Source organism: Vipera ursinii, assembly GCF_947247035.1.
Source record: "Vipera ursinii genome assembly, chromosome: 3".
Taxonomy (NCBI): Eukaryota; Metazoa; Chordata; class Lepidosauria; order Squamata; family Viperidae; genus Vipera; species Vipera ursinii.
The window spans coordinates 139,623,023-139,636,972 of NC_139516.1; positions in this window are offsets into that span (position 1 = coordinate 139,623,023).

Sequence of the window (13,950 nt, forward strand, 5' to 3'; positions counted from 1 at the left end):
GCACATTGTGCTTTAGATTGTAAGCCGCCCTGAGTCTTCTGAGAAGGGCGGGATATAAATGGGATTAAAATAAATAAAAATAAAAATGTGCTATAATGAAGGATGCATAAAGACAAGCATGCCTCACATGTAGACAGTTGGCCCTCTGGATCCTTCAAGCAAAATCCATAGCCCTTCTTTTATACTCCCTACCACATTTTCTCACACTCCTGAATGTATTGACCAACCACTCTTTCCTAGAAACATCTCTGTAACTGTATTACCTGAGAATAAATAAGGAAGAATGCTCTTCATCTACTTTCCCTCCCCTAGAAAAGAAATAAGTGTATTAAAGTTAAAATCCTTTCAGAATCAAACTTCATATTCAGTAAAAAAAAATCAAGTCCTTGTGTAATAGGAGGATGTAACGTAATAACCTTGAGGAAGAGATGCAATCAAAGCAAAAGACAAAAGAAATTTGAACACAAGGCAGAAGTATACTTTGAAAAAGCATTTCAGGCTTGACCCTGCCAGCTTCTCTTGGAGTTAAAGAGAAGAAGAATGGAAGTACAATCAGATTTGCAAGAGTTTGTTATTATAATCTTATGATAAATGTAAAATTATCATGACTCAGTGTGATCTACCTTGAAGAGCTGACATTTTATTATGTATATCAAGGTCAATAAATTAGAAAACTGAAAGAAGATAAATAAAATAAGGTGAAAGGAAAACTATTTCTAAAGTGGCACTCTCCGGCAGTATTACATGTTGTCTTAGCCAAATGCACTGAGAATAAAGGTAGAACAAATAGACCATGGCACTACTATAAAAATAATTGTTAGTTTATTATTTGTTTATTTATATTTCACATTTCTGAACTGCCCACTTCCCTCAAAGAGGGACTCTGGGCATTGTACAATAAAACATCAAAATATAAAACGGTGAGTAAATATTAAAATGTTAAGAGTTAGAATTAAAAAAATTAAAGATAATGTTTTTTTTAAAGGAGGCAAGAATAATTGAACTCTGTTAAAAATTAGGGGGGTTGACAAAGGTAAAGGGATGGCTCTCATGTCACCAACCAATGCTACGACTATGTGGGCTCCTTATGTGATGCCCAGGGCTTTTTTTCTCATAGAATGCTCAGAACGGAGTTCCGGCACCTTTTTTGGATGGAACCTTGTAGGGTAGGCAAGGTGGGGTGTATGACATGTGTGAGTTCTGGCACCTTTTTCTTTTACAAAAAAAGCACTGGTGATGCCAGTCATGTTTTTACACCTTTCCTGAAGGCCAGGAAAACGGGGGCCCACCTCACCTCCGGGGGGGGAGGGAATTATTCTACAAAATGGGGGTGGAGGCAGATTAGGCTCTCTTCCGAGACCCCACTAATCTAGGAGTTCATAAAATTCTAATCAGCATCTAAGCTTTCTGTAATCTGTATATTTTCTCTCAATTGCCATTCCTTGATTTCTGGGAATGGGGCCCATTTTTCACTTGGTCTGAGCCAATCTAAAAAACAGACGTTCCCTCTTCACATGAGGAAAATAAAGCAGAGACTATGTTGCCTCTTTCTCTTTTTAAAGCCAAGTATGAGTGTAATCTTCTCTCTCACGATTGGTTCTTTATCATTTTATTTTCCTAATGTTTGATTGTCTTTGCCCCCTACTTAGATTGACAGATTAGATTGACTAACAGATTAGATTTACATTTTTTTAAAACTCCTTTTGGTCCGAATCTTTTGGAATACATTTTGTCCCCATGAACTAGACACGAAGAATTTATTTTGTAGCACTTACCATCCAATATTGGAAGTGAAGGTTTATATCAATCATTGCTTTAGTTGTCACACTTCTTTTTTGTAATTAGTAAGTAGCACTCTTTTATTTAATGCTAAGATTTCTATTATGATGCTTCTGAATGTCCACAGAACTCTTATTGGGCAAAACCATCCTTGTCTTGTACACGAGTGTCTATCTTTTAGACTTTTTAGTTTGCCTTCAGGTTAAATATTGAATTAGCTGGAAGCTACTCTATTTTCCTCTTTTGTCTCAATGTACCAGAAAAGATGCTACATTGTGACTTTTTCCTGTTGTGTATATATTTTGCTGTTCCCTACTAGAAAGACATTCCCCCATCCTTCAAATGTAAATAAATTTACTATCCCACTTTCCAAAGTGCTGGAAGTATTTCCCAAGTCTTTCAGCATAAAAACAGAATACAAATGTGGAAAAGCATCTTATATACTGAACCTAAAATCAAACAAAATAGAACACTTCTGTTGTCACATCCATCATGAAAAACCATCCACAAATTTTAAACATTTTAAAGCATTTATCTAATCTATCTGTCTATCAATCTATTGATCATCCTAGTTTTCCCTTCCAGAAATGAGTCTAACAAATCACTTACAGAATGTAAAATTAAGATAAAAATAAAAATAGCAGCAATCTGTAATAATAATGAGAATGTTACATATGAATAAATTCATATGTAAGGAATCTGTTAAATCATAGTGCTAAATATTTATAATGGATGTAAATGTTTTATATTCATAAAGTAATAAAATAGTTTAGTGTAATAACACACATGTATTATTTTTTGCTTTAGCAATTACAATTCTCTTTGCTTCTCTGCTGTAGTAATATTTTATATTATATTTTATTTTATCCTGTATCATTTCAACACCTCAAACCAGAAAAAGCTATTTTCAGGACCAAATGGAAAATGATTATAAAGAAGCTTCCTTTAACAATGAAAACCTACTTAGAATTCAACTTAGATCAATAGTAGTTACTCCTAGGTTAATGTGTCTAGGTCTATAATCTTAATCAGTATTTTTAAAGACTCCAGTCTGATTATATTTCAGATTTTGATTGAATGAAGATGGTATAGACCAGGGGTAGGCAACCTCCGCTCTTTTATGACTCATGGACTTCAACTCCCAGAATTCCTGAGCCAACATGGCTGGCTCAGGAATTCTGGGAGTTGAAGTCCATGAGTCATAAAAGCGCCGAGGTTGCCTACCCCTGGTATAGACTGTCTGCCATCCTTTCAAATGGTATCCCTTGCATACAGTTATACTTTCAGCAATAACCTGAGAATGGGAAAGACATGGGAGAAAACAGATGGGGTGTGTGTATGGTCCACACTCACTGGGTCTTGTACAAAAAGGGAAAGCAAGGTAAAAAGACTAAGAAACTAGCAGGAAGAGAGGCATTGGATTCAGAGAAGAAAGAGAAGTGGGATTGTGCACTTTTAGACAAGTAAAAAGATGAAGGTTCCTGGATGGTTCAAAATCACTAGAGATGAGTCAGTATAATTACTGCTGCACAGGAATAATGTCAGCACGATACGTAATCAGTCTAACCCAGAAATGGAGAAGAGGATCCAAATAAACAATCAGATGAGTAAAGTTTAGCTAGCAGTGAAAGGTTGCCAAGTTTTAATGAAGCCCTTGATTAACCCTTTGGGAAATTTATTAATAGCTGCACACTTAGCAATAGCTTCAAATAGACATACTGATATGGTAGCAAAACAGTTACTATTACAGGATGAGAGATAATTAACCTCCAAATAGTAAAACCTGCTAGGCCTTAAACCAGTTTGTTGCATCTACTTTCTTCTGAAGTCAGAAGCTAGGGGTGGGGGGGAATCAGACTGTATGCTTAGCTAAATGCTACTTGCAGAGTTAGTATCGCAGGGCTGAACGAGTAGTAAATACTGTCTGCAATATGGAAACGCTATCTCCAGAAGCAGTAAATCCTGGAGAAGTAAACAGTTTCCGAACATCAAAGTTCCAATTAAATATTACTACCAATATTAATTACCACTTGATTTATTTATTTTTTATTGCTAGAACACAATCTGAAAAACATACCTCCCTTATTGGTCAATGAAACTTTACAACAGTTGTCATTCTTGACAATAAAGGCTGTTTTAAAACCATTCAGGATTATTGTAATTGTTGGTGAAAACATAATAATAGCTTTACCCTTTTCCTTTGGAATAGGGATTCAGGGCTTGGGGAAAGGGAATAGGGAGCTTGTGAAAGGAAGCAAGGATCCTAAAGGTGTTTCAATGTGGAATCTTCATGGACTAATTTGGCTTAGATGAGGCACACTAAAAAAGAAATCCAGATAAGTATGTATGTGTTCAAACATTCACACACCTTATATCAGTTAATTCTGTGAATGTGTTTTCCTGGATGAACATGAATTTCAATCTACACCATTTTTTTCTTAATAATATCCTGCCTACATAAAGAGAAAAAAATCAGCATGGAGGAAGAAATATGCATTTACTTTACATGTTATTTTGCATCCACCCTAGCTCTGTTAAAGGTACATCTAAAACTTATTATAAATCTTATAAACTTGTCTGAAGTGTTTTCTTTGCAAAGTAATTCATGGGATTTACAGGATATTATTTCTTGAATAAGAAGATTCCTACACTGCAGAATCATTACAATTACTGTTGATGTTATCTTATTGTCCTAGTATGGTTTGTCACATGGTAAGCGAGATAATTAGACTGGATTTGGCATTCTTGTTATTTTGTTGTTGGTCTTATTGTTATCTAAATCTGAAATAGAGGTAGTGACAATAGCAAAACCACTAGTAACACTAGCAGTATGTCTAACAATCTTATGCATGAAATAAATGCGAGATGATATTAAATCATAGTGTTGACAAAGTACCAAAATGTAAACTGGTTGTTAGAGATTAAACTTGATTTGGGTGACAATATTATATAATGGAGTAAAAGCACCTTTAAGGAGTTAAACGGCCTAAGGGTGTGGCTGTAATTATTCCACATAAAAGAGAGTTAGATGTTACACGTAGTTGCTCTTGTATATGTGTTTGATGTTAGTGTTTGGATACCTCTTGTTCTCTTGTTTGCTAACTTGATATTTATTCTCTCAAGAATCAACTGCTTGCTACAGTGTATATTGTTTTTGATATTGGTAAGCAGCTTTTGTATTTTGATACTATGTTTTTTATGGACTGACTTTTATGTGCATGATACTGGATTGATACTTGGACTATTTCTTACTGTGTTTCTTTTTGTTGTCTGAGTAAAAATAAGTTATAAAACTCGTGTTAGTGCATTACTGTTTGCCTAAAAGTCCCAGTACAACTTCCACTGTGTATTAATAATACTCTGTTAAACAAACCATTTTTTCAACAACATATTCTAACACTGGTCACAACTACAAATAATTTATGATAGATATTAAAATAATAAATAGTAAGTTTATTATGGATTGAGTAGGATTCTTCGTTTATTTGAGGCACTTTGTACTGAAACAATAATTCGACTATAGATATTGGATACTGTGACCACTAGAATGTGTGTACTTTTAACTCCACTAGTAGGACAGACCTCTTTTATGGTCTACAAGCTAAGGTCCAGCTAAGAGTTATATTAACATAAAAGGATATCCCTTTTCCAGAGTTCTCTTTAATCTTTTTAAGAACTAGGAGTGAGGACACCATCTGTCATGTGTGCAGGACCAATAGTGACTAGGACCCAGGCATGTCAAACTGCTGGCCCATGGGCCAGATGCGTCATGCTGACACCGCGCCCACGCCATTGCTGGCAATGGGGGAAAAGTTGAGATACATCATGCGACATCATGTGACATCACGAGTTTGACATGCCTGGACTAGGCAAAAAATCTATATCAATTTCAGTTGATTTAATATATTTGTTAAAGAATCAAGCAGAAATAATAGACATAACCATCTGCTTCTTTAATACAGAATTGGCTATCCGAAGTTATCAGAAACCAAAGCTCTTGAGGATTTATTTGACTTCATAGAATGATTTGACATTTTGACAGCCACATATTGGAAAATCAAATTTTATCAAAGAGAAATATTGCCAGGACATGAAAGTAACTTCTGAGGAGAAACATTCAAGCAGACCAATCAAAAGTCATAGATCAGCCATTTGAAGAAGTATCTTCCAAGTATTTCTTGCAGTATCTGCTTGGCATAGTCATAAAGAAATTACTGTGAGTTGTGCTTGATATAGATTCTGACCATGTACTTTGTTCAAAACATGATTTATTTATTTTTATTTATAATAAAACATGGAAATAAAAGGTTCCTTTTGTGTATTTGGTAAATCTACTATTTAATGGATCTGTAGGGCAAAAAAAAAATGTCCCTTAGACCCAAATCTCCATTGAATAGCAAATGGGATTTTACACATGGCATTATACACACATAAAATGATATACTTGTATAAAAAATAGCAGATGGGATTTTGTCCATTGCCTCCAAAGTCTGCTAAAGTAAGATTTTATTTACCGTAATTTTGTTTTCTATGCATCCATGAAAATCTAAAATCTGTGTGCTATTATGTTAATGAAACCTCTGTCAGAAATCAGGCCAGCCTATTTATTGGTATTCCAACCTCTCTGGGAATATTTGCAAAATATTTTTAATCTATGAGTTCAGCAAGAGGTTAATTAAGCTTTTATCTTACGCTGGTGTTATATTTTATATACTAGGACATTGCCACAAGATTTCAGATTTCGCACCATTGCTAAACTTACACTATACTTGCAGGGATTCATACAAGTGAATCAGCTTGGAGAATGAATTCTGTTTACATGGGCGTTTCAGGTTTATTTATACTATCCACAGGCAATATTCTTTTTTTCTTTTTAAGAGGCATGTTTGTGTGTAAAAATACTTATTTTCATTTAGAATTCAATGCAAATCCATCAAAGAAATTATAGATAAATATGCCTAGATTTATATACTTAAGCATTACTTCAATCATTGTCACTGCTAAGAATGAAACATTTGAGCCAACCTGGCCAATCAATGCCTTGAAACCTGTGAGTCTCTTCCCCTCACTTCCCATAAGTTCTTTATTTCCCAAGGAAAAATAAAGAAATGGCTGAATCAGACGAAGACTTCTGGAGGATCAGGTGCTTTGGAGGCCACAGCTCATAATTTACTTCTTCCACACTCTTGAAGAGACACTCCTGCTTCTGCTTCATGGGCAGATTTTAAAAATATGAACCATGAGTCTGTCATACTTTTTAAGGTGCTTTGATCCTTTCTTTTCTTCTTTATACTCATGGAAATTGGTTTTTAAAATCCTCATGCAGTTACCTTTTTGCAATAGCCAGCCCCTTTTAATAAATACCCAATCTCTTTTTTTTTCATCTTTCTTTCCTGTAGAATTTTCTTTTAAAAAATTATCTATATGTAAATGTCTATATAAATGGAGATTACAAGTATATTAAAGACATAGTCTTCGGTGTCACAAAGCAGCCGTCGGTGTTGTTATATTATTATTATTATTACTATAACAACTGGCTATACTATAACATCAGAAAAACAATTTTTAAAAGATTATTCTTATCCAAGATTTATGAATAAGAATTTAGTGTTATTCCATTTTTATAGAATAGGAAAATTGAGGTTGATGTTTTGCAGCATTTATAACAGAAATGCCAGACGAAAGTAACTACTAACGGCAGCTTAGGTTTTATTACTTAGGAAAAAATATTTTCAAGATTCAAGATTTCAGTCCATTTTCCTTGGACTCTACGCTAATATGGGAAAACAAAATTATTTGGACCCTATTTACCAGAAGAGAAAACAAAGCTATAATAGATTCATGTTATACTTCAAGTACAAAGAGTAAAACCTTGGTGTCCTGTGTGACTATCTATAAGTTTGCATACTTGATTTGCCCACTCTACTATTTCTTACCATGGTGTAGGGGTTATTTTTACCAGTGCTTTTCTGAGCATGTACAAAGTTTATTTCCTTCCTCACAGACCAACAAGTACCCTGAATTGAAAAATCAAAAGTGCCTCTCAAAGCAGATGGTAGTTCTTGAATCTTCAGAAATGAAGAATTGTTCTCAGACTAGTTCAAAGACATGCTCAGCTACAAGCTAAGCCATGGGTGTCAAACTCGACTTTTTTTGCATTGCCGGAGCTGGGGTGGGCATGGCCTCTGCATGATGCAACCGGCCTGTGGGCCAGCAGTTTGACACCTCTGAGCTAAGCAAAAACACACACAAAGTCAGAACCCCCTGCAGTGTTGTATAAAATTTGTGAGACACATCATCTAGGAGCAGCCCAGCATTTTTCATATGTATTCTTGCCTTCTGGTGAATGGGAAGAGGCCTTGAACCCTTACTCCCAACTTCAGAAGTACGGTGATGGGCAAGGAACCAACTTGGAAATAGCTAATAAAGTAGATCTTCAGCTTTTTAGTTTCTAGGGCATTGTATGTCCTGCAGGGCTTTGTATCATGATGGTTCCCAGAAACCCTATCCAAGATTTGTATTGGCCATATCAGCAGACTTCTGCCAACTCCTTGTGCTCTGTATCTTTGATGTGCTGCAGGAATAGTCTTGAGGAAAAGAAGGAAGAGCTGCAACTAAGGCAATGGTCAGATATAAGAAATTTGAGTGTGGAGCAGAACTGAGTAAGCATCTTAGAAAAGACCCTTCTTAGTTCTCATGAAGATAAAGGGAGGGACAAGGGAAGCACCTTCAGAATTGCAAGGTTCTGTTACTATAACCTTATACTATACTACTATACTATACTATCCTACTATAATAAAAGTAGTATTTGCATGCATGACTTTGGTTCCTCGTCTGGTCTGTCTTGAAGGGTGACCATATCTGATAGGAATGACAGTAGCCTTCTTAGCTGCTGCATTGCTAAGATGCATGGAACATGGTTCCATGCTGACCTATAAAGCCCTAAATTTTATTTATTTATTTATTTATTTATTATTTAAATTTATATACCGTCCTATTCCCGTAGGACTCAGGGAGGTTTACAGGGAAAATTAAAATACATAGTATACAAAATTAAAATAAATTAAAACTATTAATTAAATTACAATCTCTGAAGTTAAACTAAAACCCAATTAAATTAAATTAAATTAAAACCCCTCAGTCTGGGCCAAACAGCTCGAAGAACCAGGTTTTCAAGTCCCAGCGAAATGAGCAAAGGTCGGGGGGCAGTTCTGAGTTCCGTGGGAAGTTGGTTCCATAGGGCTGGCGCGCCCACAGAGAACGCCCTTCCCCTGGGAATAACCCGCCAGCATTCCTTAACCGGCGGTACCCTGAGAAGGCCCTCCCTGTGGGAGCACACAGGACGATGGGAAGTTGATGCCGGCAGCAGGTGTTCCCTTAGATAATCTGGACCCAAGCCATTTATGGCTTTATAGGTCATTACCAGCACCTTGAATCTCACCCGGAGGGCAACCGGAAGCCAATGCAGCTCACGGAGAAGAGGTGTTACACGGAAGTATCGGGAAACTCCTATAACAACTTGCGCGGCTGCATTCTGCACCAGTTGAAGCCTCCGAGTGGTCCTCAAGGGCAGCCCCATGTAGAGAGCATTACAGTAGTCTAACCGGAAGGTCATGAGCGCATGGGTGACTGTGCGTAGGGCATCTCGGTCCAGATAGGGCCGCAACTGGCGCACCAGGTGAAGCTGGGCAAAAGCCCCCCTGGTCACGGCTCCTATATGGTCTTCAAAATTGAGCCATGAATCCAAGAGGATGCCCAAGGTGCGAGCCCTATCGACGGGGGGTAACACCTCACCCCCCATCATTAATGATGGAACAACCTGGCTAACCCGAGATGCCGGTATGTACAGCCAGTCAGTCTTGGCAGGATTGAGACGGGCCCAGATTGGGCCTGGATTATCTGAGGGAGCACCTGCTGCCAGCGTCAATTTCCCATCGTCCTGTGTGCTCCCACAGGGAGGGCCTCCTCAGGGTACCGCTGGTCAAGGATTGCTGATGGGCGATCCCCAGGGGGAGGGCGTTCTCTGTGGGCGCGCCTGCCCTATGGAATCAACTGCCAACAGAACTCCGGACTGCCCCCGACCTTCGTTCATTTCGCCAGGACCTAAAAACCTGGCTCTTTGAGCTATCTGGTCTGGACTGAGGGGTTTTAATGTTTTTAAATTGTGATTTTAATTTTTGGGGGGCTAGACTTAATTTAATTTAATTTTAATTTTATATTGTATTGTTTTTAAATTTTGCCTTGTAAACTGCCCTGAGTCCTTTGAAAGTAGGGCAGTATATAAACCGAACAAATAAATAAACAAATAAATAATGGTTCTTACATGGCCACTGTAATGTGTTGGGTTTTATAAGTATGTTGTAAGTGTTTGCTGGAGTTGCACTGTTTGCTAATTCAATTGCTAATACTAGTTGCACTGCTTGCTAATTCCTTGCATTCAATTGCTAAGTGCTAGTTCATGTGTTGCTAGCCGGCCCAGACCAGTTGTCTCCAGCTAAGTAGGTCTTTGGGCGGGGAAACCTTAGCTTCAAACCTATTGGTCACTGCCTGTCAGCCAACCGTATACATAGCTGCTGACCTTCAATAAAGCATGTTGCTGTTCTGAACCTTCTGTCTTGCTCAATGCCTGCAAGAACCGGATACGCAACAGCCACCATGCTACCAACCATTACTACCCTTTAACTGAAGTAGTGGTGCAGAGCTTTAAGCTTCTGAATGGCTATACAACCCATAACTGCCTTGGCAATAAACCCAAATCATTCTTTCCAACAACAAAATTTGTATGATATATTCCTGACTTTACCCAGTTCAAACTCACTGGTAATCAGTTCATTCTTTTTAGCCAGGTTGCCACAAGCAGCTGCCAAAAACTGTGAAGACCTGCTGAAAGGAACTTGGAGACCAGGGCTTGTAAGTATTAACTGTTGAATGGCTTTGAGTGAGTATGGAAAGGATTTGGAGAAACCATGATTTTCACTGCAAGATTTAGGGCCAGTCCTTCTCTCTCCTTTAGCCTATTCCAATAATTCTTGAACATTTTGGTCTCAAGACCCGTTTATATTCTGGAAAATGATCAAGGACCCCAAAGAGCTTTGTTGATGTTGGTTGTATTTATCAATATTTATAGTATCAGAAATTAAATACTGCCAATCCCCTGAAAGAGTCTTGGGGACCTCCAGACTCAGCTTTGAGAACAACTGGCCTATTCCATAAAAAAGAGGTGGGATTGCCCTGTCTTGAGCTCCTGCTTGAAATACAAAAACCAACCCAAAGGATAGATCTGTGGTGGCGAACCTATGGCACGGGTGCCACAGGTGGCACGCAGAGCCCTCTTGGTGGACACATGCGCCATCGCACCAGTCCTAGGCCTTCAGCTGGGTTTTATAAAACCTTTTCACTTTAGGCCTCCGCTGCCGTGTACAAAAAAAAAGGTTCAATCAATGAATTATTTATTTATTTATTTAATTTGTATACCGCCCTTCTCCCGAAGGACTCAGGGCGGTGAACAGGGCAATACATAAAAACAAGATACAAAAATTAAAAGTTATTAAAAAGTAATTAAACAGTGCCCATAATAAATTAATACAGATTAACAGTTAAAATCCATTTATAAAATCCAACCCCGTCCCATCAGGCCAGGCCAGCTTGTTCAAAGAGATGGGTTTTAAGATCGCGCCGGAAGGAGCGGAGATCGGGCGCCATCCGGAGCTCGACCGGAAGATGGTTCCAAAGATCTGGTGCACCCACAGAGAACGCCCTCCCCCTGGGGGCCACCCGTCGGCATTCTTTGACCGGTGGCACCCTGAGGAGGCCCTCTCTGTGGGAGCGTACTGGGCGGAGGGAAGTTGACGCCGGCCGCAGGTGCTCCCCAAGGTATTCCGGACCCATGCCATGTAGGGCTTTGTAGGTCATTACTAACACCTTGAACCTCACCCGGAAGACAACTGGAAGCCAATGCAGCTCGCAGAGCAAAGGTGTGACATGGGAGTGTCGGGAAACTCCCAACACAACTCTCGCGGCTGCATTCTGTACCAGTTGGAGCCTCCGAGTGGTCTTCAAGGGTAGCCCCATGTAGAGAGCGTTGCAGTAGTCAAGACGAGAGGTCACGAGCGCATGAGTGACCGTACGTAAGGCATCCGGTCTAGATAGGGCCGCAACTGGCGCACCATGCGAACCTGGGTGAAGGCCCCCCTAGTCACAGCTACTATATGGTCTTCTAAGGAAAGCTGTGAATCTAGGAGGACTCCCAAGTTGCGAGCCCTATCTACAGGGGGTAATAACTCACCCCCCATAGTGAGGGGTGGGATATCCTGAATATCCCGAGATGCCGGTACGCACAGCCACTCAGTCTTGTCAGGGTTGAGTCGAAGCCTGTTCCTCCCATCCAGACCCGGACCGCCTCCAGGCATCGGGACATCACGTCGAGGGCATCACTGGGGTGGTTTGGGGTCGAAATGAAAAGCTGGGTATCATCAGCATACTAATGATACCCAACTCCAAAACCACGAATGATCTCACCCAGCGGCTTCATGTAGATGTTGAACAGGAGAGGCGAGAGGACCGACCCCTGAGGAACTCCACAAACGAGAGGCCTCGCGGTCGACCTGCCAACACCAACTGCGAGCGTCCCAGGAGATAGGAGAACCACTGAAGAACCGTGCCTCACTCCCAATCCCCTGAGGCGCCGCAGCAGGATACCATGGTCAATGGTATCAAAAGCCGCTGAGAGGTCTAATAGGACTAGGACAGAGGAATATCCCCTGTCCCGAGCCCTCCAGAGATCATTCACCAGCACGACCAATGCCGTCTCCGTGCTGTACCCGGGCCTGAAGCCCGATTGGTACGGGTCTAGATAATCCGCTTCCTCCAGGGCCAGAGGGAGCTGATGCGCCACCACACTCTCAACAACCTTCGCAAGGAAGCGAAGGTTGGAGACCGGACAAAAGTTATTTAGCACAGCCGGGTCCAAGGCAGGCTTCTTGAGGAGAGGTCATGAGAATTTCAACTTCTCATGGGGAAAAAAAAGTTCTTGCAAAGTTGGAATTGATTGATTGAACTTTTTAGTCCCAGCCACTCTGCCGTTACCACTGCAGCCACACCCACCCAATGGGCCACGTTGACCCAATTGGCTAAACCCACCCAAAGAGCCACGCCCACCCGGCACCCGATGATACATTAGCGGGTTTTGAGTTGCAGTTTGGGCACTCGGTCTCTAAAAGGTTCGCCATCACTGGTATAGATCTCAAAATTGGTAACTTTATATAAGCAATGTCCATGAACTACTATCCCCAACCCCCATGATGATAGTCCATCATTTCCACATCCAAGGAGATCTGGGTGAACTGCACATCTACAGACCATGCTGAGGGAGGAAAGATAACCTTGCATGTCCGTTACCCATTGTAGTGTATGCCGGGCTAGCATACACATGTAACAGCCGTGTAACAGCCGCATAAGGAGGCGCGGATCTGGACAGCTCCGTGCAGGAACAGCGTTCAGCGGGAAGCCGGATTTAAAGGGATTGGCTGACCCCGCAGGCTGGAAACCTGAGTTTAAACCTATTGGCCAGGCATTCACCTGAACAGGTATAAAACAAGCCAGGTAACTGTTATTCCCCCAGTTCAGACCATGCTACGATCTAATAAAGACCCCTTGCTGCCATATGTCTGAATCTCATTGATTCAGGAACCCAACCTAACAAGTGGAAGAGGGTGGGATCCAGTCTCGTTCCCAACCTAACACCCATTGAGCACTACCGCCTCTCCTCTCCTCTTCAACTTACCAACGGGGCCACTAATCATTTTAAGCTGGTGGCTTTCCAGACAGCTCCTCCAGAAGGAAGGAGAGCGCAGATTCCCGGCCCCAATGGACTAATTCAATTTATTTTAGCGGCTCTGGCTTCTTCGCCGGAATATTCACGAGCAAACGGGATGAGTACCTCCGGCTCGGGCAAAACAGCAGCCGCTTGGAAGAAGAGCAAGCTGAGGGAGGAAGAAAAAGGGAGCCAGTAGATACTTTCTCTCACCGAAAATATATCGAAAAGCTTTTTCTTTTTTTTTTCTTCCCTCCTTCCTCCCACCTCGCGTTGTGAAGGCGTCCCCCTCCTCTTCCTCCTCCTCCTCCTCCTCCCGCCCACCTGCGAGGGCTTTCGGAAGACGAGGAAACTGAGAG